A 25976-nucleotide genomic window follows, 5' to 3' on the forward strand; every position below is an offset into this window, starting at 1 on the left:
CGTGATTAACCCAAAGATTATCACTGCAGCATATGGGATTGGTGGGGATTGAATGAGGTCGGATTAATTCTTTTCAATTGCGTACTAATTAAACCAAGAATGATATAAACCTATAATAGTTCCCATCTATAACTAAAATAGCAACATCTGTACTAACGAGTCACTATTTATCAAAGCTCAAAGGCCACTCGAGGATAAGGGTTAATGAAGCTGTTTAGGTGGACGGAGAGACACCACTGTTAGGATTTATAACAATGGTTAAAACTGGGCAGAATGTGATTATTTAAGAAAAAGAAGGCCCAATAAGAATTTGTTTATATTGGTGTTGAAAACGACCATGTCGTAGTCAGCTGGGAAGCAACCTCGTGGTATAGTGTTCCACAAAAGGATAGTTCTTGGAAAGAAACTCTGCTCATGGAAGTCCCGTTTAGCTCAAGATACATCGAGGAAGCAAGGACAATTATTTGCAGTGGTTGGAGCTAGACGAGTTTTTGCTGTGAATATTTTACTGAAGGGATCAAGACATTGAATTCAGTTGAGCACCTACCATGAAAATATTGATAGACTAGCAACCTTTTTTCTGTAGGGAAGAGAAGACATGTTCCACTAGATTTCGAAGTCGATGTTGTACTCTTCCAATGTAGGAAAAAAGTTTATGTTTAAACTGGTTTTACGATCATAAGTGAAAAGAACCCTTCAAGCGGTATTTCCATGAACATAGTTTCTTTCCAAGAACTTCCCATCTGTAGAACGCATCACCATGAGACTGCTTCCCTGCAGTTTACAACATGACCTTCTTCAAATCAAATATCAACCAATTATAAAAGGTCCTCCTAAGTAATAAAATTTTGTCCGTTCCGTTTTCACTCCTCTCATAAAAACTTTTATCATTCAACTAACAATCGATTCCTTTATTCTCGAATGGCTTTTAGTCTTGATTAGTAGTGATTCATTAGTATATAAACAAAATACAACGGAACGTTTTCAGTAGGTATTGTGTTTTCGGCAATAAATATACTGAAAAATGTTGATATGCCATAGAGCAAATTACCCAAACCTAAGAACCATTTTGAATATAGGAATTATCCTTCGGCATTTAATTAATTCAAAAGGATTGATATGCCGTAAAACGGAAATAAAATAGATCAATCAATATGTCTTCGATGGGTATATAACTTATGCATAACCACATTCACCCACTGGTGCTCATTAGATCACCGAAGTTAAGCAACCTTGAGCTTGATCAGTACTAAATAAGTGACCATTTGGGAATACCAGGCGCTGTATGTGCTCTCCGCTTATCTCGACATTATTTCCAATCGTCCTGAATTTAACCTTGCTAACCGGAATCAAGCAGTGCCGATTCAGGAGACGGGTGCTCGGAGATTGTGCAACCCTAGCTTCAGAATTAAACGCTCAGATACCTTGATAGAGGGTATCCAGTATCTTTAAAGATCTTTCGGAGGCCATGATATGTTTAGACATAAAATAGTCCCGAAACGGTTTGATAAGTCGTAAAACAGAACCCAAAGCAAAGCCACTTAACTGATTGTGAGATTGATTTGGTGTTTTTTAATCTGTTTCGCAATTGTTTTACACGTGAATGTCAATTTCAGTGGACAAGTCAACAGCTTCAGTTAATCTACGGTATTGCGTTTGAAACACGGTTGCAGATTTTATTTATCTTAAAATATTTTACAAAAACGTTCACAAGGTCGTAAATTTTCTTGCACGGCCAAAACGGAAGGAGGAAGTAAGTATTTTTTGACGGAGACTCTCTTTAAAAATCTACCAAATATCAAGTAATTATCCAATCAATACGAAATTTTCACCGATTATTAATTGAAAAATGAACTTTATAACGGTGTACTTTGTTGTTCATAATCGATATATATATATATATATATATATATATATATATTCCTACAAACCCCCTTTTTTATTTGTGTGTACAAATATGCTTAAAATAATCAGCCGAAACTGAACAAAATATATTGTATAGTGGGGAGGGTGACGATTATGGGTAAAAAAAACTGTGCACGCATCAGAAAAGTTGAAAATCCGAATTTTGAATGCATTTGATTTTTCATCTTTTATGTTTTGAAGTGTGAAATTAGTTGAATATATTAATAATAATTATTATTAGATTAGCAAAAAAAAAAAATATATATATATATATATTTTCATTATTTTTACGAAAAACACTACTTTTAAATCTTTGAAAAATAAATTAATAATTTTCTTGTAGTGAGTCCAATATTGCTAATATATTATTATAGAAAAATGCTTTGATGAATCGATACCAAAACAGAAAACATCGATAAAAAACTGCGCATTTTGCTAAAAATACGATCATTTCTTTCGGCAATTTGTTATTACGTGATATTACTTCATCTACTGAAGACCGTCCGACCTAGAGCAGTTGTTCTGTATTTACAAACAGTTGTTACTCTCTCCCTTTTTTCCAAAATTAGGTCCAAGTCTGCCGCTACGCGATGCCACAATTTTAAGGGCCAATAAATTCTAATGAAAGTCTTTTTCACAAATTCTGCGGCAAAAATTGTGGGAAAAGCAATTTTATATGGTATATGGAAAAAAAAGTTTTACATGGTTTATGGAACAAGTATATGGTTCAAAGGTTATAAATAGGAAAATAATTGTAATTATGAAATTAAAAATATATTCAATTTTTGAAAATAAAAGAATTTATGGTTAATGTAAAACAGAAATATCAGGGAAAAAGCAGTTTTAGTTTATTTTGATTTATAAGTATTTACTAGTAAAAATTAAAATCTTGATAGAAATTAATGTGGATGAAGAAATATAAAGCAAAAATAACATAATATTGGAACTATTTCACGATAAATGGCGTTTGGAATTATAATTTAATTCAATTATTAAAAAAAGAGTATTTGCCTGTTTGCTTACATTAAAAAATATTTTAATTGGTGGAAATGACCACAAATGAAGAAGGGGGTTATGTCATCCATCGTTGTCGATGAAGACCATAAACATCACTGGTTTTTTGGGGCTAAGATCAGAGTGTACTATCTGTTCTGATGCTACACTTAACCTACCCTTTCCTCGTTCAATATATATATATATATATATATATATATATATATATATATATATATATATATATATATATATATATATATATATATGTATATTGTATTACCAAAAATTGGATCTGCATAACTCATTCCCACGTTATGCCTTTATATACACACTAGACACTGCTTTATGCAAACTACATTAACCTTTTAAAAATTTGACTTGAAAAATAATTTTTGCTGTGCAATCATTTGTATCAGTTTGAAACCATCTAAAACTCTAAACACTTTTTTTTTTATTACAATTTGGTACAAGAGAAATAGTCCACTGATGGCGACCCACGGTCACGAAGTCTGAGTAGAGGCATGTGAGGGAGAAAATTCAACATTGTCTTTGTTGTAACACAACTTCGCTTCAGTGTTAAAAACAAACAAACGACAGAAAATACAAAAGAATGAAGAAAAAAGATTCCACTTTATCCTCCATGTTTTTAACCCCCCCACATCACCACCAATTTCTTTCCGTCCACTTTAATTCCGGAAATGTCCTCACTGACTCTGCACTTCGAGAGTTACGTCACCGTCTCGCACATTGTGTAGCCAGTTTGTTTATACGACTGGCTCGACGCCACACTATTTCATTTCGACCCGAGTGATAATCGCAGAACGCGACAGGGATGTAACGAGACGAAATCCCCCCCCCCTAGAAACACGACCAATTCCGAATAACCATTTTTGTTGACTGTTTGTTTTTTGTGTTTGTTATGTTTTACAGAAAACAACAAAAAAGTACAGATATGCCTAAGTCTTTAATCAGACTATGAGGCCTCCCAAAATTGTTTTTGTTTTCATATTAGAAGAACACCATGTACTACTAAAACCTTACCCCTATTTCTTTTGCTTCCACCTAAGTTCCACTCTCACTTAGAGAATGACCTACTTTCCAGTTTCTTTCCAGTACTAAAGAAAAACAACTATATATATATATATATATATATATATATATATATATATATATATATATATATATATATATATATATATATATATAGCCTGACGAATCCTTACAGTGAAATGGAAAATTATTTTATATTGCTTAATTGCGATATATATTTTCAAAACGTATTATAAATACATTCTAAATTATTATAAATTCATTTAATATATATATATATATATATATATATATATATATATATATATATATATATTAAACGAATTTATAATAATTTAGAATGTATTTATAATACGTTTTGAAAATATATATCGCAATTAAGCAATATAAAATAATTTATTATTATTATTATAAATTCGTTTAATATATATGTATCATTATTATAAATTCGTTTAATATATATATATATATTAAACGAATTTATAATAATTTAGAATGTATTTATAATACGTTTTGAAAATATATATCGCAATTGAGCAATATAAAATAATTTTCCATTTCACTGTAAGGATTCGTCAGGCTATATATATACTAGCAGGCCGCCGACCGTTGCCCGATTGTGAAATATTCTTAAATACGATTTTTCAATTTATGCCAATTTCATATTTATTATTATAGAGCCAACACTCTATTGATTATTATATTGTACCCAATATATAGTAATGATTTCCAAATTAAAAAAAAATATGACTTTTTTTTTTTTTTTTTTTTTTTTTATTACATTTTCACCCCAAACAAGGCAAATTGCCACTTTGGTGTAGGGGGCTACTATCAGGGGCAACAACTACTGGGGTACTATGTAGGGATTTGGGCAGCAAGGTGTCGGTTCACGTTACACTTGAACTTCTGCACGTCAGTACTGTTGGGGAAGCAGGGACCTGGAATGGAATTCCAGAGTCTTGCGGTTCTGGGGAAGAAACTATTGGAGTAAAAAGATCTTTTACATCTAGGGACCTCTACAGTGTGGGGGTGGGATCTAGTAGCCTGTCGGGTTTGTCGAGGGTGCTCGCGTCGTGGGGGCACAAGTGATTGCAGTTCATCAGAGCATTCACCACTAAAATACTTGTAGAACAGGCAGAGGGATGCAACATTTCGTCGATGGGACAGAGGCTGAAGCTTAGATGCCAGTTCAGGGCCTATCAGATTTGCGACTCTCTTTTGAACCTTGTCAAGGAGCGAGAGACTAGTAGCAGATGCACCAGCCCAGATGTGGCAGCAATACTCCATACATGGGCGAATGGTGGCCTTATAGAGGTACAGGATACTTTCGGGTGTTAGTAGTTTTCTAGCACGGTAGAGAGAGCCCACCTTTCTTGCAGCGGCCCTGGCAATGCCTTCAATGTAATTGTTCCAACTCATGTTTCCTGTGAACGTTAGGCCAAGGAGTTTGAAAGATGGACTCTCAGATAAAGAGTCGTTGGCCATTGCTATTGGTGGTTGAATCGAAACTAAAACTAAAACGTATACTCTCCACTCTTATTCGTTATCATCTGAGCTAAGTTCATAAGCATATAAAAACTAAAAAAAAAAAAAAAATAATAACGTTGCTAAACGTATAAATGGATATATACGCATGCATAAAAGTAACGCGTTTAAACGACTTACGCCTGTGAAGTTCCAATTTTTTTTCCAATGTTGACTCGGTTAACAGCTATTTGTACCAGCTAAAAACCAAACTGGATTTATTTCACAGATTCAAATCCCCTATATATTCAATTTCATGTTCTTAGACCAAAAATTGTCGCACACAGACGTATATATATATATATATATATATATATATATATATATATATATATATATATATATATATATATATATAGTCTTTGAAGTTTTTAACCTTTAAAACTATACAAAAAATAAATGAATAAATAAATTTTTTTTATCATTCGTTAGAAAACCACCCAGTCTGTAAGTCATTTAATCACCTGCAATCACTGTATCAACTCGCTCTTGAATTTACTATAGTACCAATAATTTATTTTTAAGGGATCATCAGTTGTTTACCATGAAACACTGTTTCGGGGATTTAAAAACAAAACAGTATATTATTACATCATGACCCCCCAGCAGTGTTGATCATATATATATATATATATATATATATATATATATATATATATATATATATATATATATATATATATATATATGTATATATCAGCATTTGTTTTGCAGTAGTCCTGTCACTTTCCACTGGTATTTAACAATGTCGACTCAGGAGGGATGTGGTTGAGATTGCGCACCTTCTACCACAAAATGTCACGCGCAGGCACCCCTGCGTTGGTATCCAATGACGGAGCCTGATTATATATATAAATTCATTTAATATATATATATATATATATATATATATATATATATATATATATATATATATATATATTAGCAGACCTTCCGGCCGTCAAATACGATTTAACACCTTATTCGTTACTATCTGAACTACATCAAGTAAACTTTTAAAATAACGTTGTTTAACTTATAAATGTATATTTGCGCATGCGCAGAGAAGTACTTATAATCGTCTTAACTATTGATTTCAACACATTCAGGATATTTTAAGCCGGGTCGTCCATAAAAAGTGCTCGAACGAATGCGCCACAATGTGTCTAGTTAAGAGAAGGATACCTTTTTATACAAATAAACAAATCAATATGTAGTATCTGTTCAGGTCGATATTCCTCACAGGCATTACGTTTTCCTTTGAGAGGAGGTCAGTTTATGATCGATCGTATGTAATACCTTTACTTGGGGAATGCAGTCTTGAGTATTTTTGTACTCGTTCGTACCCGTTCAGAGTTATCCCCTTTTGTAGGGAGCCGAATTCCCCACAATAAACTATAAACAATAGACAGGTAAGCAATCTAGAGAGCCTTCGAGCTAGCTCACTTGTCCTACTTCCAATTAGAGATTGTTATACTTGTTTTCGGTTCTCTATTCGCACCTACTGAAAACCTGCCCATATATCTATTCACCTAATTACGCATGACTCAAAACTTGCTGTCTTATCCATGCTATATTGCCCTTACATCTTAACCCTCCTATCATCTAAAATAGCTTGGGCAAAACTCGTAGCTCAATTCTTAATACCTACTCATACTGTAACACTATACTAGACCTAAGCTAACATTAATAAAATAAAAAAAAGGGTAAGACTAAAATCACATTATCTCCTCCCTAACAAGCCCTCTTACAAACATAGACGCTTACACTGCATGAACTCCCCCCCCTTTATCCATTAACAAGTAAATAGAATGTCCCTAAATCACTTTGAGGAGTGTAACTAATCAGTAGAGATAAAATCCCTCACAAACTAACCCAGTAACACTAACAACGCGGGGTCGCAGAAATACCTGGATTAGAACCTAGGCGCGGAGAAAACCCTCTCAGGGCTGACGGACCCAGTAGGTCTTCCCAGATCATCCGTCTAGGAGAAGGAAAACTCTGAAACTAAACCAAAGGGGAGAGAGGCCTCTTCAGTCTTGGATGACAACCTTCCTAGAGCTGGTGACTCAAACAAATTCACCGGTTTGCAAACCTAAATTGCTTAAGGAGTAGATAGGCTCTGTCTATCGCCCGGCTTCCATACTCCTTCTTTGCCTATTAGTCAAGCGCAGAGACACTATCTCAGTGATTCGACAGAAACACCCAGCGGTAGATCTTGTTTCCTGGCTAGGGCAATGAACGCCGTTCTTCCCCATTCCCAGCATGCCCCACCCCTAAAACTGAACATTTGGGAGTGCTTGAGTATAAGATATGCCTGAGCGATTAGATTGGGTTGACCTTCTTCTAAAGGGTTGAGGGTACCGGATTGACAGTTCCTGGCTGCTGTTCCCGACTGGTAGTACAGGAGCCCTAACTCTTTGGTAGCGCTTAGAGCGGCTGCTCCATCAACAGTTGAATAATATCGGGTTGTTTGCAGTGCCATGACGCGCATGGAAAGGGACCCTGCACTCATCCCCGGTGGGCTTTCCTGAGGCCACAATCCTAATTGGAGAAAGGTCAGCTGATGGTCTACTTGTGATGCATGTCTGAAGCTCCGCATAACCTCTTGTTTAGCTCCCCCTTACCGAAACTCTTAAAAAAAAATATGACGACAGTACAATCTAAAAATAAGCTTAAACCAGGATTAGGGACAAACAAATTCAACTCCTCCTTGAGGTTCTCATTCACAAATATCCGTGGGCTTAGAACTAGCTTAGCTGATGTTGAAGCATTTCTCTTAACAAATACCCCGGATATCTTTGCACTAAGTGAGACTAACCTACACTCCTCCATTCCCTCTAACCACTTTAACATGCCTGGATATCTCTCACTCTGCCGTAAGGACTCTGACAGACATATGCACGGACTTGGAGTTTACATTCGTAATACCCTTCCCTTGACTAGAGAAACAAACCTAGAAACAGATGATCAAGCCTTTATGCGCTTTAGACTAAACGTGCAACACAGTATTAGCTACTATTATTTTCTCTACCGCTCTCCCTCGACTCAGGACTGATCCATAATAAACAAAGTATCTGACAGCATAGACACGGCACTGTCCCTCGACACTAGCGCACAAATACATGTGTTTGGTGACTTTAATGTCCACCACAAAAACTGGCTTGGATTCTCTACTCACACAGATGCAGCGGGCAGCACAACCCATAGCTTCGCTATATCTCACTCCCTATCACAAATTGTTACGTTTCCAACCCGCTTCCCTGACCAGGAAGAACAACACGCATGACTTCTAGATCTGTTTTTGACCACAGTTCCCGATGACTGCATAACGAAGGCCCATAGCCCACTCGGGAACGCTGACCATGCAGTGATAATGGTTGAAATCGCCCTAAACTCTAGACCCAAAACTGAAGAGCCAGTGCTCAAAACAACGAGATATTATAATAAGGCTGACTGGGAAGCCATCAGGGAACTAATTAGAGATGCTCCATGGAAAAATATTTTCTCTCTCCCTGCTGAACAATGTGCAAACGAGACCACTGACTGGTTCAAAACTGCAATCGAAGCGCATGTTCCCATGCGGAAATTTTATAGTAAGCCCCACTCTCCCCAATGGTTTACGTCGACTTGTGCAACTGCCATTACTCAAAAGCAGCATGCATACCGTAGGTTTAACCGACATAAGTCCAGTTCAAACAGACTGAAGTATATAGAAGCTAGAAATAACGTTAAGAAAGAAATAGCGACAGCTAAGAGAGAATTTACGGAAACCACTAAAAAGCGCATCGAAGCACAAAAACTAGGAACTCGAGACTTCTGGAAAATCTACAACAGTGTAGTAAATAATGGGCAATCAACAATTCCCCCACTAACCAACAATCACGAGGTTGTCTCCTCAGCAACCGACAAGGCTAACATGCTTGCCAGTCGGTTTGCCTCAAACTCCACACTGGACCCTTCCAACCACCCCCTACCTGACTTTCCTATGCGGACAGACGCCACACTAGACGATCTGAAAACCACCCCTGCTCAGGTGCATGCTATCATAAAAAACCTTGACACCTCAAAAGCATGTGGACCCGATCTTATCCCAGCTGTGCTATTAAAAAAGTGCTCAGCCGAAGTAGCTCCAGTTCTCTCCAAACTCTACAAACTGACCGAATGGTTAATTGTAGGCATAGACCAATTCATACCATCAAAAAAATTCCAACAAAAACCTAACAGCCAGCCATGGTTCTCCCCAGAATGTGCTGCTGCTATCGCGCACAGAAATCACTTTTTCCATAACTACCAACGTAATAGATGCACTGAGACTAAAGCTGCTTTCAGGACTGCCAGCAACCACTGTAAAAGAGTAATAAAAAATGCAAGAGAGCTATATGCCCAGTCTGTTAAATCCAAGGTAGCTGATCAGCGGCTTGGTTCCCACCAGTTTTGGCAAATAACAAATAGGATCCTGAACAGAAGTGTGCGTTCTATCCCAATCATTATCAATGGACCAGAGGTTATCTCGTCAGCGTCAGACAAGGCCAAACTATTTGCAAAGAACTTTGCAGCTAATTCTACCCTATGCGACGAAGGCCATCAACTCCCCATATTTCCTCCTATAACACAGAACAAGCTAGGTAATATACAAATATCCGTGCATGAGGTCGCCAAGCTAATAAAAAACCTAGATTCCAGTAAAGCAACTGGCCCTGATGGCATCCCAATTATAGTGTTAAAAAAGCTTCAACCAGAACTTGCTCCCATACTTACGAAACTATTTAAGCGCTGCCTTAAGGAGAAGTGCTTTCCGACCCCCTGGAAGACCTCATCAGTTTGCCCTGTATTTAAGAATTCAGGTGATAAGTCATCTCCCTCTCAATACAGACCAATAAGTCTTCTCTGTGTTATGAGTAAGTTACTGGAATCAATATTAAATAGAGAAATAGTCAACCCCATCAGCAGAAACAACCTTCTTAGTGACACACAATATGGTTTCCGCTCTGCAAGATCTACTGCAGATGTGCTGACGGTTATATCCCACAGGATTAGTGAATCTCTTGACAAAGGCTTCCTTTCTAGGGCAATTGCTCTTGATATATCAAAGGCCTTTGACAAAGTATGGCATAAGGGTCTACCTCACAAGATTTCCAGCTACGGTATAACTGGAAATGTTTTCTCAATCATTAAATCATTTCTCTCCGATAGGCTCATAAGAGTAGTGGTAGATGGACAAAAATCGGAGGCCTGCAATATAAATGCTGGAGTCCCTCAGGGGTCAATCCTCGGCCCAACTCTCTTCCTGATCTACATCAATGACCTCCCTAAACACATACTTAAATCATTCGTTGACATCTATGCTGATGACACGACCATCTACGGCAACACATCAAAGGCTGTAAATGACGAAGTTCTCTCGGATTCTCTCTCCTCTGATCTCGAGCGCGTGGTTCAGTGGGGGAAGATGTGGCTAGTTACCTTTAATGCATCTAAAACCAAACTCCTATCCTTACATCATCAACGCTCTGATCCCCAGCTGGCATCAATTGTGATGGATGGCTCTCGTCTGGGTGAGGCCCCGTGTTTTGACAAGCTTCTGGGTTTGACCTTTACTCCTGATCTGAAATGGAACACGTACATCAAGTCTGTTGCCAAGGTCGCAGGAAAGATGGTGGGATCCTTCTACCGCTCCAGAAGATATCTCACTACTGATTCAATTCTCTATCTATATAAAAGCCAAGTACGGCCAAGGATGGAATACTGTTGCCATATCTGGGCAGGAGCTGCCAAAAACAGCCTATCATGCCTTGACAGAGTACAAAATAGACTTCGTGGTTTAGTGGGGGATGCCCTTTTCTCTACCCTGCAACCCCTCTCCCACAGAAGAGACGTTGCGAGCCTATCCTTGTTTTATCGTTATTTTCATGGCAGGTGCTCGTCTGAACTCCAATCCCTGGTCCCCCCTCGCCAAACTTTCACGAAAATCACCCGTCTAGCTGAATCCACTGTGAAAAATTTCCCCCACTCTATATCTGTGCCTAAATCAAAACGCGGATTTCATGAGCAAAGCTTCTTTCTTAGAACTGCACGCCTGTGGAACTCTGTTCCGTCTGCCTGCTTCCCTCCGGACTACAACTTGGATGTCTTTAAGTCTAATGTTAACAAATTCCTTATGAACCGCCCCCCCTAATTAAACACTTCATAAAATCTCCTCACTAACGTGATGTACTTGCAATAACCCTTATCCCTGAGTGGCTTCCGGGCCTTGATAAGTGGTGATCACTGTGTAAAAAAAAAAAAAAAAAAAAAAAAGATCATACGGTATCACTGGTAGAATACTTAACATAATTAAATCCTTCTTAGATAAGAGAAAAATCCAGGTAGTCCTCGACGGTCGCACATCTAAACAATATGATATAAATGCGGGAGTGCCCCAGGGTTCTATCCTTGGACCTCTATTGTTCCTGATATTCATAAATGACCTCCCCGACAACATTGCCTCTGAGATGGGTATATATGCTGATGACACTACACTCTATGGCAGACACGACAGGAAGACGAATGAACACATTTCTAAAGAAATGGCAGAAACACTAGAGGAAGACCTCCAATCTGTAGTGGGATGGGGACAAAAGTGGTTGGTCGCATTCAATGCTGCCAAGACTAAACTAGTTTCATTCAATAATTACAAGAAACCCTCTCTACCACCCATAGCAATGGCCAACGACTCTTTATCTGAGAGTCCATCTTTCAAACTCCTTGGCCTAACGTTCACAGGAAAGATGAGTTGGAACAATTACATTGAAGGCATTGCCAGGGCCGCTGCAAGAAAGGTAGGCTCTCTCTACCGTGCTAGAAAACTACTAACACCCGAAAGTATCCTGTACCTCTATAAGGCCACCATTCGCCCATGTATGGAGTATTGCTGCCACATCTGGGCTGGTGCATCTGCTACTAGTCTCTCGCTCCTTGACAGGGTTCAAAAGAGAGTCGCAAACCTGATAGGCCCTGAACTGGCATCTAGGCTTCGGCCTCTGTCCCATCGACGAAATGTTGCATCCCTCTGCCTTTTCTACAAGTATTTTAGTGGTGAATGCTCTGACGAACTGCAATCACTTGTGCCCCCACGACGCGAGCACCCTCGACAAACCCGACAGGCTACTAGATCCCACCCCCACACTGTAGAGGTCCCTAGATGTAAAAGATCTTTTTACTCCAATAGTTTCTTCCCCAGAACCGCAAGACTCTGGAATTCCATTCCAGGTCCCTGCTTCCCCAACAGTACTGACGTGCAGAAGTTCAAGTGTAACGTGAACCGACACCTTGCTGCCCAAATCCCTACATAGTACCCCAGCAGTTGTTGCCCCTGATAGTAGCCCCCTACACCAAAGTGGCAATTTTCCTTGTTTGGGGTGAAAATGTAATAAAAAAAAAAAAAAAAAAACACTGAGTGGTCTCCTCTTAGAAAGAGGTGATGCGATTTTCTTGTTTCTAATTTTATTGTTTTGTTTTTCTTTCTTTTTGTGTGCTCGTCATTGTCCCATTCTTCATGTTTTGCTAATGGATCTGTAAGTTACCTTTTGTCATTAAAAATGGTTTTTATACAATCGGACATATGTTAATTAGGGTAATCTAAAGAGTAAAGTTGGTATTTGGATATTTGTTGAAGTAAGCATGATGGCGAAATAATAATAATAATAATAATAATAATAATAATAATAATAATAATAATAATTCCCAAAGGGAATATGTGAACTGGCAAGAATGGCTGCGGAAGGTAGTATACTGAGAGCTTTGCAAGCGACTACACGCCTAACACGCAGACAAATGGTTCAAACACGACCGGAGTCAGTACAAGAAAACGAAAACCAGAGGATCATTTAGGACATGGAGAAACAAAGAGATAACGGATGCCCTTTTCTCTTCCCTGCAACCTCTCTGCCACATAAGAGACGTTGCGAGCAGTCTTTGTTTTATCGTTGTTTCCATGGCAGGTGCTTGTCCGAGCTCTCTGCCCCCCCTCGCCAATCTTTCACGAAAAACACCTGTCTAGCTGAAGCCATTGTCAGTAAATTTCCCCACTCTTTATCTGTGCCTAAATCAAAACGTAGATTCCATGAACAATGCTTCTTTCTTAGAACTGCACGCCTGTGGAACTCTCTTCCGGTTTCCTGTTTCCCACCTGACTGCAACTTGGATATCTTCAAGTCCAACATAAACAAATTCCTGATGAATCGCCCCTTTAAGTAAGACACTTTATCAAATCTCCACTATTAACGATTACTACGATACTATCCCATTGATTTCTGTACACGCAATAACCCTTATCCTCGAGTGGCTTCCAGGCCTTGATAAGTGGTGACCTCCATGTAAAAAAAAAGAAAGAAAAAAGATAAACTCATCCAACCAAGAAGTCATAGTAATTAACAAGAAAGAAAGAAACTGCTAAATTGTGGATTTTGCTGTCCTAACAAACCACAGGGTGAGGATCAAAGAGACCCCCCCCCCAAATAATAAAAAAACAAAAACAAAAAACAAAACAAAACAAAAAAGACAGCAAAATAAAAACACGAAACTAATATGCGGAATTTGCAAACCAACTGAAAGGAATATGGAAGCTGAAGAAAATCAATATAATACCAATAATTGTAACAGTACTAGGAACAGTTCCGAATAATTTGAAAAAAACAAAGACTAAGAGAAATCAGAATCAAGGGGAGGACTGAGACCATGCAACTGATGGTAATGCTGAAAAACGGCTGAAATATTAAGGAAAACCCTCGAATGCAGATATTATTCCACCTGAGCGACAAACGATAATCGGGCATATAGAAACTGCAATAGAAATGAAACAAAAAAGATCCAACCGAGAAAACTGAAACTGTAAAGTAATTACCCTCCCCCCACCAAATAAAAGAAAAGAAAAACTGTACAGTCAGTATCGACTGACACCACACCAAATAGTCGAAGGGTCAAGGAGGATGGAAAGACGGAAGACTGAAAGCACTAACAAGACCGCCACTTGATGGGTGCGAAAAGGACTGGGATCTTGGGAAGGTTTACTGCAACCCAAATTCAAGTGATAATCAATGGTCATTGGCAGCGAGACGTCAATGAAATTATGCAAATTCATTTGCAAGGTTATCGAAGGAGGTGGAGAGTACTGGAAATCTGAGGAATGACTGTTGTCAACCAAACTCCAGGAAACATCACCAGTTGTTGTCACTGAGCAATCATTGACGATAACCTGTGTAAGAAATAATAATAATAATAATAATAATAATAATAATAATAATAATAATAATGAATTCCAGTGAAGACTAATGGTCGCTGCCAACGAGCAATGAAGAGAAAACGGCTATTGTGATAACGCAAACTAATTTTCAAAGATTATCAAAAGAGGTAGTAAGTAATGAAAATCCGAGTAGACTTGTTGTTACTCAGAATCCAGGGAACACCACAGGTTTTTCTCGAAGAAAATTCTTTAATGATGGCCTGTATGAAAACTCCTAGTTAGTAATAATGATATCATCGCAAAAAAATAGCGGTGAGGGATAAAGCACTAATCAGCGCGCCCAGTATTGGAATTTGGGGGAGAATTATTGCCGTCTAAATTCCAGTGAAGACTGATGGTCGATGACGGCGAGAAATCAATGATGGATGGATAGATGGGAACTATTATAGATTTATAGCAATGAGTTCAAATAATTCTGTGTTTTTTGGCTATTTTAAAAATCAGGCATATTGTTTTTTTTGTTTTTTTTTTTGTTAAAAACAAATTACTTTCAATTTTATATGATCGACGCTATTAACATTTCTGAAACGAATATCAATCCGATTGAAATGATGAACGATTTTTATGCAAACAAAAACATTTACATCTTTCAGACGAATTGCTAACTTTTTATCTCTTATCACAATTTATCCTTTATTCTTTACTAACAGGACACATGTACCGGCGTTGCCCGGTGAAAGTATACCCCCCACTCTACATATAAAAAACAACAAAAAAACAATTAAACTACGGTTGTTTGTTGGGAGCCCAGTAAAATAGCGGGGCACTGGCGCCCGTGACCAAAATGAATATACTGTGCCGAAGTAACAACACTGGTATCTATAAACCCTTTCTTAAGATAAAGATTCGATTATGTGCTGTGATTATTCTGTGCTTTCACCTAACTTGTTAAATAAAAGTAGGGTTATGTAGTCTAATAGAAAGCAGTTTTTATCGTCCGCCTGTAATGTATAATGAAAATAAAAGAATGAACTAAAAATTATAACCCAGTTCATTTATCCCGGGGGGGGGGACATAGTGTCACGATGGAAAAAAAAACATGTGGTGGACCTGAATAATGAATCCCGTAGCCTTTATACTTTTCATTTTAACTTTGTCGTAATTTTTTCCAGCGATTATCATCGATTACAGGCTTAATTTTCAGATTAAAAAAATAAATTTAAGGTAGTATTTTTAATGACTGTAATAGTCGGGGATCAATGTTAAATGATAACGTTCTAATAAATGAAACACACACTTTTTTTTGCCACGTCAGTTGTTAATGCTGTCACTAGCCGTTAAATGTTTCCCTTTTCTGTTGGTAAGGTGTACACAATTTTTTCCAAGGCATTTTGTTAATATAAAAGCTAAGCGTGTAATTTGTGAGCGCCTGAGAAATTTGTGAAAAATTGAAAAGCAAAAATCTAAATGCTAGTGGTCGCATTAACAACGGGAATGGCCAAAAAGTGGGTGTTCACTATAGAAGAACGTTATAATTCCAAATTTAAGCCTAATAGCGCTGATATATATATATATATATATATATATATATATATATATATATATATATATATATATATATAAATAATCTTCAGAATGAAATTATCTAACTATCAACTGGAATGGAAACCAGTGATTATAAGTTTTACAAGATATTACTGGTAGTAATATTCTATAAGTACTATCCCACCTAAATAAGAATTGCTCGATATACAAGATAGAGCAAATAAATCAATTTTTAGTCATTCAATAAATTGAAAAAATTTCGTATGAGTTCAGTTTCTCTCAGTTTGCATGGCCTGCTTACTGAAAGCGATTTTAATTTTAATTTTTAATTTTAATTTATTAACAATTTGAAGTTATTTTGGAGTGGAATTTGAAGCTCATGTTCTATAATTATAAAAAAAAATTAAATATATCAATTTATATACATTTTTTTTTTTACCGGACCCATTATATAAACAAAGATAATTGCTCCAGGAAAATGCCTACTGCGGACCATTACATTGTGATGTGGATTACTCAAAATACAGTTTGGATCATTTTACAACACTGTTATCAAAGACATTCACTTCGGATTTTACCATGCAATTTGGATGTGAATTTTTATATCCTTTTCATTAACTTCCTTTAATCTATGTCATTTAAATACTTAAACAACTTTAAATTGTGATTTTCCATGTCTCACTGACTTTAGCAAATAAGGTGTACACCATTATAATCATTATATGCTAATATTTTCTCCTCTGAAGAGATTGTAGACATCGAAATCTTATAGGATAAGGAGTTATAATATTTTAAATCTATAGAATAATAAAAATATTTTGATTTGAAATTCAAACATTTCACGTCATATATGTTTAAATTCATTGAATGATTAAAATTTGATATATATATATATATATATACATACATACATATATTTATATATTATAATTATTTCTTGTAACCACATAAAATGTTGTAAAGAGATAAATTTTATGCATTGATTTTTGGTAATTACTTAAACAGTGTTCAATATGTAAGTAAGGTTATGTAGTAAATACGGAAAATTATGGCAATTAAGCTACACAGAGGCTTTCATGTTTCCTTCCCGTAGAAAATGGTCAATCAAAAATGATGATTCCTTACGGGAATGAAACGCGGACGAGGGTTTGTAGCTTAATTGCTATAAATATATTTTCATGACTTATCATAATAGATATCTATATATCTATAAAAGTGAAATTGTCTGTGTGTCTGTCTCTGTGTGTACATTCCCCTATTAAATTACACTGTAAATTTTCGGTCTACAGATTTTAGACTTGATATGAGGTTTACTGAGATTTGGGAAAATCTTTTTAATCGGTTTTCGGTCAGAAATTTGGCCGGCAAGGGGGTCAAAGTTCAACGATTTTACCTTTAAAACTCCACCAAACTACTCTACCAATTTTGGGTCTGAACACTTGAAATTTTATATGTAGGTTACTTGGACATGGATCAAACATTTTAACTTAATTTGAGCCCAAAGCAATAAATGTGTTTGGGGGTCAATATCAGTCAGCTGTGAAAAGTGAGGGCGAAACCTGGTCGTCCGACTTCACACACACACACACACACACACACACACACACACACACACACACACACACACACACACACACACACACACACACAAATAAATAACAAAAGTCTATATTGCAAATTTCGAGATGTTGACCATTTTACCGTTTATAAGTATTTTGACATATACAATTCAACGTATAACAACAAATAAACGGTAAGATATTCAACATCTTGAAATTTGGAATATAGACTTTTGTCATATATATATATATTATATATATTGATATGTATATATATGCGCATATATATGTATATATATATATGCATATATATATATATATATATATATATGTATTATACAAGCTGTCATCTTAAAGTATTTCAAAATTTCAATTAATTTTTATTTATTTATCTATATTAATATGTAAATCCAGTAAATTAAACGAATTTACGACAAATTTTTAATTCGAACAAGCAATACAATAATTTAATTTTTTCTCCTTAATCCATGGATTTTTCTTCGAGATCTTAACAGGTCAGCTTATTCATATTTAAAAGTGGCCAAGTCGAAAATGAAATCAATAATTTCCAATTTGACTATTGAAATCTTAAACGCAGTTTCGAGTCTAGCTACTTTGGTTAGATGTTTTAAATCTATGTCAAGGGGAAATTTGTTTGAAAAAAGGAGACAGAAATGATATAAGGACATGCTTCTATCTCAAATAGAGACGATAAGAGTTTCAAGATTAAAAGCAATTATCATTGGTCAATTATTAAGTTGGAGTGTGCTTGGTAGAGGCCTAACCTCACACACACACACACACACACACACACACACACACACACACACACACACACACACACACACACACACACACACACACATATATATGAAAATGTATAAAAAAGAATACAAACAAATATAAAAGTTTATAAAATAAATACGTATTAGATACGAGTTTGAATAAAATAAATAAACTTTTTTTTTTCGTTTCTTATTGATGACGCGCAGGAATACAAAATGTTATTATGAAAAAAAAAAGTATCATGAAAAAAAAAATTTAAAAACTTTTTACAAGTACATAATTTTCAACCGATCCTTCACTCTTCATCGGTTTAGTGAAAATGATGCGCATGCAAAGGGAAGAGAAAGGAGGAGGAGGAGGAGGAAGAGGAGGAGGAGGAGGAGGAGGAGGAGGTAAAGCCAATGGGAAGCTACCACGTCAGTCTTAAATACATATACATATAAGTACGCATATACGCACATGCACACAATGCACATATACATATAAAAATAAGCAAAATTAAGCAGTAAATAAATATGAAGAAACGTGCATTTAACTGTCTAATATTTTGAATTTCAACTATAATATTTATTCCAAGAGAGAACAACAATCCAAAGGATATATACTACTAATTACATCGTCTTTACTAACGTTAGCCATCCCAATGCTCCCTACCAACCTCATCATGGTTATCAGGTCAATCCTCAGCGCACCTAAACCCCGTCCGTTAGCCTGAAGATGACTTTTCAGGCCAGCGTTAGACTTGCACAGTCTGTCACACATATGGCAGACAAAGTTGTGCGTTAAAACTTGTTTCACATCTGGCTCCGTTTTTTTTGTTTTGTTTTGCTCACTTTGCTCGTGGTTTTATGGTTAATGTAAGCTGCTTTTGAGAGGAGCACGCGATTACAAGTCTCATATTTCCAGCTCTTCAATTCAATGGGCAAAACCGACACGTTCCCCTTCCGAAGGCTTCTCTTTAGTTCAGAATTAGTAATTTTTTTCCTTGCAAAAAATTCAGAACCCCCTCCAACCAGCCTCCTCCATTCAGGCCGGCGTTCTGCCAGGGTCTTCCAGTTCTGAACAGGAATCTTAAAAGCTTTAAAATTGTCCTTTATGCAATCCTTGAAACGCTTCTTTGGTCGATGTTGAGTACGTTTCCCAGTTTTAAACTCGCCGTAAAACAACGGCTTAGGCAGCCTCACATCCTCCATTCGAACAACATAACCTACCCAGCGCAACCGGTTCCTCATCACCATTGTTTCTATGCTCAAACACCCAGCCTTCCCAAGAATATCCGTGTCGGGTGTCAGAGCTGCCATTTCACATTTAGAACTCGTCTGAGGCATTTTTGATGGAATCTCTCGAGTTGCCTCAAAGTGCCAAAGGATATAAGACGTTATGAACAGACGCTGTAAAATCATTTATAAGTCAACGGTTATTTTTTCGTTCGAAAAAAGAACGAAAACGTCGCTCCCAAATTCAACTGTATTTTAAGATAGATACAAAACGCCCCTTTTATTTATTTTATACATTAGTATGTACATACACGTACATATACAAACAAATACTCATATGCACACATTAATACATATAAACACATTAACACATATCATATATATACAAACAGATACATACATACATACACATGCACATACATAAACGTGTGTGCACATACATACACAGAGAGACAATTATACATATATACACAAACCTGTAAAGATATATAATCAAATGTGGGGAGAGAGAGGGAGAGAGAAAGGGGGGGGGCGGGAAAAGAGAAATATAGGTGTGCGGGAAATGCATATATATATATATATACGGTAATATGAAGAAATTTAATACTGTGTTTTGAAAAAACATACACACGTATACACGCACCCACATATACATATATCAATATATATGTGTGTACTTACACATTCATGTACATATACACATACACCTGCATCGATCATTGTAACGTCTTGTCAGACGAGTGCCACTCCCTCAGACGTTTAAAATCCATGACCCCAAATACCTGAGGGAGTATCTATACAAAGATGATGTTACAGAGTCTTAGCTTTGTACGACAGCTAAGTCTCTCTCTCGGTTCAAAATGTTGAGATCCAGCAACAAACAAGAGCAAGATAGCCAGCAACAAATTAAACTGCAGACCAGCTTAATGCGGGTACTGGTCTTCCGCTTTATGGTTTTTTAAATCAGAGATTTGCTTCTCCTAGAAAGGTTGCCTTCAACACGGCTTACGGGAGCCCTCTCCACCCCAGTACACACACACACACACACACACACACACACACACACACACACACACACACAAATATACACGGTGCTAGTTGGCCGTTGACCCAGAAAAAGAGTTCATTCGCCCTTTGGAAGGTCTTGTTTTTAATCCTCCAGGGAGACTAGCCGCCCTCACCACCAAACAAGTCTGGTGGGGGAACCAGTTTAGTCGCCGGTGACCCGACCATGAGGCAGGTAGTACTGGGTTACATGGTACCAGTAGCATATGACATGACCTGACACCTGCATACATACATACATACATACATACATACATACATACATACATGCATAATACGCGCACAAATACACATATATAAACCTATATGTACGAGAATATGACGAAGGAAAACATTTAGAGAAAATGTGGAGGTTTCGGAAAGAGTTAGCTAGAGAGGAAAAAATAAATGTTTTCCCCACCCCACCGTGCATATCCGTCCTAATAAAATTGTGGTAAATCTTTGTTGTTATAGAAATTGTAGTTATTACGTAATCCCAGTTTCTTTGTTAAAGCCTGAAGTGTGCGTGTTGAGTTTTAGTTTATTGTTTAAATATTTTCGTCTCTGATGTTTATAAAAATTGGATGCTATGAGGATGTATCTGATGTTGTCTATTGTGTGGTTTGGTAAATTGTAGTATATATCTACTGGATGCTGTGTAGATTTGTCTCTAATGGTATGTTTGTAGTTATAAGGCGTAGGCGGAACTCCAGGTCTGTTTCTCCCACGTAATTGCCTTTAGTGTATTCGGTGCAGTATAATAAATGTAATACATTTGAGCTATTGTAGTTTAGGGGAGCGAGTTTGAGATGAATATTGGTGCCTGGAGGGGTGAATGTAATGGTGGTGCTAATAATGTTGGATTACATATTAGACATCTAGGTCTGTTGCATGCTTTGTTTCTTTGAAATGTTGGGTTGCAGCTAATCTGAGGGGATGTTAGCAAAGAATGTAAGTTGGGGAGCTGTCGTTTGGCATAAATAGGGGGGTTTATTATATATTGTGTTGAGTGTGGTGTCCTGTTGTAGTTGTTTGAACATCCGTTTTATGGGGTTGTGTAGATGTTCAGTGTTATTATTGAAGTCAAATACCAGTGGTTTTCACGTGGATGTTTTGTTCTTTTTGTACGTTAGTAGGTTGTGTCTATTGATGTGCGATGCTCTGTTGATGGCTTGTTTTATTATTTTGAGTGGATAGTTGCTGTGGAGAAAGTGATTGGTTAAAATGCCTACCTGTGCGTCATAATCGGATGGGTTTGCACATATCCTTTTAATGCGCAGACATTGACTGTATATAATGGACTTTTTTGTTGCGATAGGGTGGCAGCTCTCAAAATGTAGGTAATTGTGTCTAGCGGTAGGTTTGGTATATTGTGATGTGGTGATATGATTATTGGAAATGTTAACCAGAACGCCTAAAAATGGGATGTGTGCGGTGGAGTGTTCAATTGTGATATTCTTACTGTTATGACAGTTGTTAATGTGCTGATAGAAGTCCACCAGTGCCTTTCGCCGTGTGGCCAAATGACAAAGATATCTAGATAGCAGTGTTTCGGTTGTAGGTGGTATGTGAGTACGTTGTAGGATGAATGTGTGCACGAAGATGTTGGCATAGCTGGGAGCCAATTTAGCTCCCATGGCTGTGCCTTTTATTTGTAAAAAGTGTTGGCTATTGAATGTAAAATTGTTATGTGTTGAAATGTACTGTATAATATTGCATATGTTTGTGATGTTGGTGTCTTGCATGTTCTGGGTCTGTAAAAAAACTCCTGCACGCGCATATTTCCTCCTCGTGCGAAATATTTGAGTAGAGTGAGGTCTAAGTTTCTAATTGTTAGTTTAATTTGTCTATCTACTAAGAAATTTGGGAATTGGTTATTAATCAAGACCTGCTTGATATTCTTTAATTCGTTGCAGAATATTATTTTTATTTGAGGAGATCAAAATACCCCCCCCCAAAAAAACGTATATATATTTTTTTTACACACGAGACGCTTCACTAATTCATTTAAGCATAATTTTAACTGAAATAATAATTCATTTAAATTTAAATATAATTTTAACTGAAGTATATAAAAACATCTAGATTTTAAACAAAGAATAATCAAACTGTTTGAAGAGGAATGTTGAAACTCAGTCGTAAGTACTTGCAAAAACAACCAAAAGAAAAACAAATGGACCAAGACGTATATGGAACTTTCTTGCACAAATTTAACCGAGAAATAAGAACGACAATTCGAAAAATTGAAAAATTATAAAAGAAGCTCATTAGCAAGAACTCTTCGTTCTATTCAACAATAAAACTTTCTGCTATGGTTTCAAATGATCTGAAATTACAGTAAGGAAGTACTTGATTCCAAATATTTCTCGTATATCTCCCACATTTTGGAAATGGGATACGATTATAAATATCTCCAGTATCAAATAATCCTTATACACTTTGAAATTTATTTTATTTTAGTAAAACCAAAGAGGGGAGAAATAACATATGAGTGATATTTAGAATCAAATCTCCGCTTGCTGTTATTTCAGGTCATATGAAACCATAGCAGTGAGTTTTAGTCTCCCTTGCATCAAGGTCAGCGGTTTTGGAGGAAATATAAGATATTTTGTAATTCATATGCAAAACTAGGAAAATAAATGGCTATGATTGAAATACGCTATAGCTGTAAAAAAGTGCCAAAAATAAGCTCCGGATGTGCGACCTTAAGGACACGTGTTACAGAGCCCACTACACAATTCAGGTCATTAGCTTTCAAACGAGCCCTCATTTGTAAAATTCTGATCAATAGTCGCTAAGATTTGGAACTTATAAAATTGCTAAAATAGATAGTGTATATATATATATATATATATATATATATATATATATATATATATATATATATACACACAACGCCGAGTCAAACACAAAATTGAGCACACTCAACATCAAGTACACTCAACATCGTCTTACCATCAATGCTTACCTTGTGAACTCGAAGTATGGGAAATTCCTATATGCACAAAACAAAATCACTGAAAACAAAACAAAAAACAAAAAAACAAACAAACAAAACAAAACAAAATATCCTAACAAAGGGTAAGGATAATGAGTAAACATTGGATAAAATGATGATTAAAATTATTATGAACTTGCCAGGATTTGAACCTGGAATCTTCTGATCCGTAGTCAGACGTGTTATCCATTGCGCCACAAGTCCTGTCCATATGCCGAAAGATGTTACCGCAACTGTATACATACAATGAAAAAGTTGACATAGACAGGTAGCCTTTTCGACAATTACATAAAACGGCCCAAAACCCCTATTTCGGGCCTTTTGCGTGACTCGGCGTTGTTCGTTACGAACTTAATATAGGGACTCACACATTTATAGGAAAAAAAACATTTTTCAATTCGGTGCATCCGTTCGGAAGTTTTATTGGTATACATACACGCACATAAATAAATAAATAAACATTTAGAATTTTATTAAGAGTATAGATTATAAGGCTGTCAAATAGTTATGATATATATATATATAAAGCTGAATGTGTGTATGTGTGTGTGTGTGTCTGGTCACGAATAGGCTCCTATATGGTTGACTATTTTAAAAAACTGATTACCTATAATGATAGAAGATGTATCGAGACACAGGAATGGGTATGTTTGATCTGGCAGAATGGTGGTTCATTAAAATTGTGGGGTCTGCGTTCGCGCCTGGTCCACAAAGTATGGATATAAAAATTAAAAAATAAAACGTTTACAAGTGTTTTTGATATAGATATATATAAGGATACTTTGATAAGTATGTTTTAACTTAAATAGGGATGGTATAATAAAATCGTGGGGTCTGCGTTCGCGCCTTGTCTCCATAGAATGGAAATAGGCACAAAATTTAATAAAGACTTTTCATATCTATTTGCGTAAGTATAGTTTGATTATTATGGTTCAGTTTGAAGAAATATGGTATAATAAAATTATGGGGTGTTCGTTCGCGTCTGACCTCCATAGAATGGAAATATGTCACAAAGTTTAAGAAGGTTTTTTAATATAGATCCACAGAATATTGTGACAAGTGTTTCAGTGTGAACAGGTATGGTATAATAAATTAAGGGGTTTATCTATTTTATTTTTACTTTCATCATATTTTGCTTTGGTTTTGATACCCCCGAATTCGAAGCTATCTCTTTACAACCCTTCTTTTTCATAACCTACCATACTTTCATAAATCAGAGTCCATTTTCTGTAGGCTGGTACCTTTGCTAGTATATATATATATATATATATATATATATATATATATATATATATATATATATATGTTTTTCTTTCTGTTCATATGGATATATTTTTTTAATTTTTGCAATCACTTTATAATATACTAGCGGGAGGTACCCGGCGTTGCACGGGTGTTTCGAGGTGTGTGTGATCGGGCGTGGGTGGGTTGTTAATTAAAAGATAAGAATAAGCGAAGTAAATATTTTAAAACTTAAAAAAATCGAAAAACACACAAAAAACTAACGTAAGGCAAACGAACGATGTTAAATGTAAAAATCGGAAAAACAAAAAAAGAAAACGCGAAAAAGAAAACAGAAAAACGAACGTTAAAGCTACTTTAAAAAATCTGAAAAATAACCCCCCCCAAAAAAAACACGTGAAAATGGCTTAAATAACCCAGTTTCAATATTAAAATTTAAAAAATCGAAAAAAACAAAAAACATCTCACACCACGTTCGAACCCAAAACCTTTAGATAATGTGGCAGCGCTCTAAGCAACTGAGCTAAGACGACGTTGGCGAAATTGTGTTGTTTCTTTTTTTAAATATTTAAAGTAAATCATGTTCAGGCGTCGTATGACGCATGCGTAGAAGCGAACTTGTCATGAGAGGGCGGTTCTTGCTGACTCCTCCCTGTAGAAAACTGATGATTTTAGGGTGAAGAAATTAATGTTTTTGGCCAATTTTTCAATATTTGTCGGGCGAAGGTTGGAAGTTTAAAATGATACGCATCTCGTGAAAATCCGTGACCCGTGTCGAACGTTTTTGCGAGACATACAAACACACATACATACATACATACATACATACATACATACATACATACATACATACATACACACATTTTCGCTTTTATATATATAGATAAGAATCACTAGGTAATTGACTG

The 25976-nt window shown here is 36.3% G+C and overlaps 1 protein-coding gene and 1 non-coding gene across 10 annotated transcripts in view; one reads left to right on the forward strand and one right to left on the reverse strand.

The window, feature by feature from the left end:
• LOC145277675 (bestrophin-4-like) overlaps positions 1-25976 on the forward strand; it is a 315957-nt gene that overhangs the window by 98002 nt on the left and 191979 nt on the right. The window lies entirely within an intron of this gene.
• Positions 23958-24030, reverse strand: Trnar-acg (transfer RNA arginine (anticodon ACG)). Its single transcript has one exon. It is a non-coding gene; the product is annotated as a tRNA-Arg (tRNA).

This window comes from Euprymna scolopes, chromosome 6 (genome assembly GCF_053919585.1).
Source record: "Euprymna scolopes isolate OS-2025 chromosome 6, ASM5391958v1, whole genome shotgun sequence".
NCBI lineage: Eukaryota > Metazoa > Mollusca > Cephalopoda > Sepiida > Sepiolidae > Euprymna > Euprymna scolopes.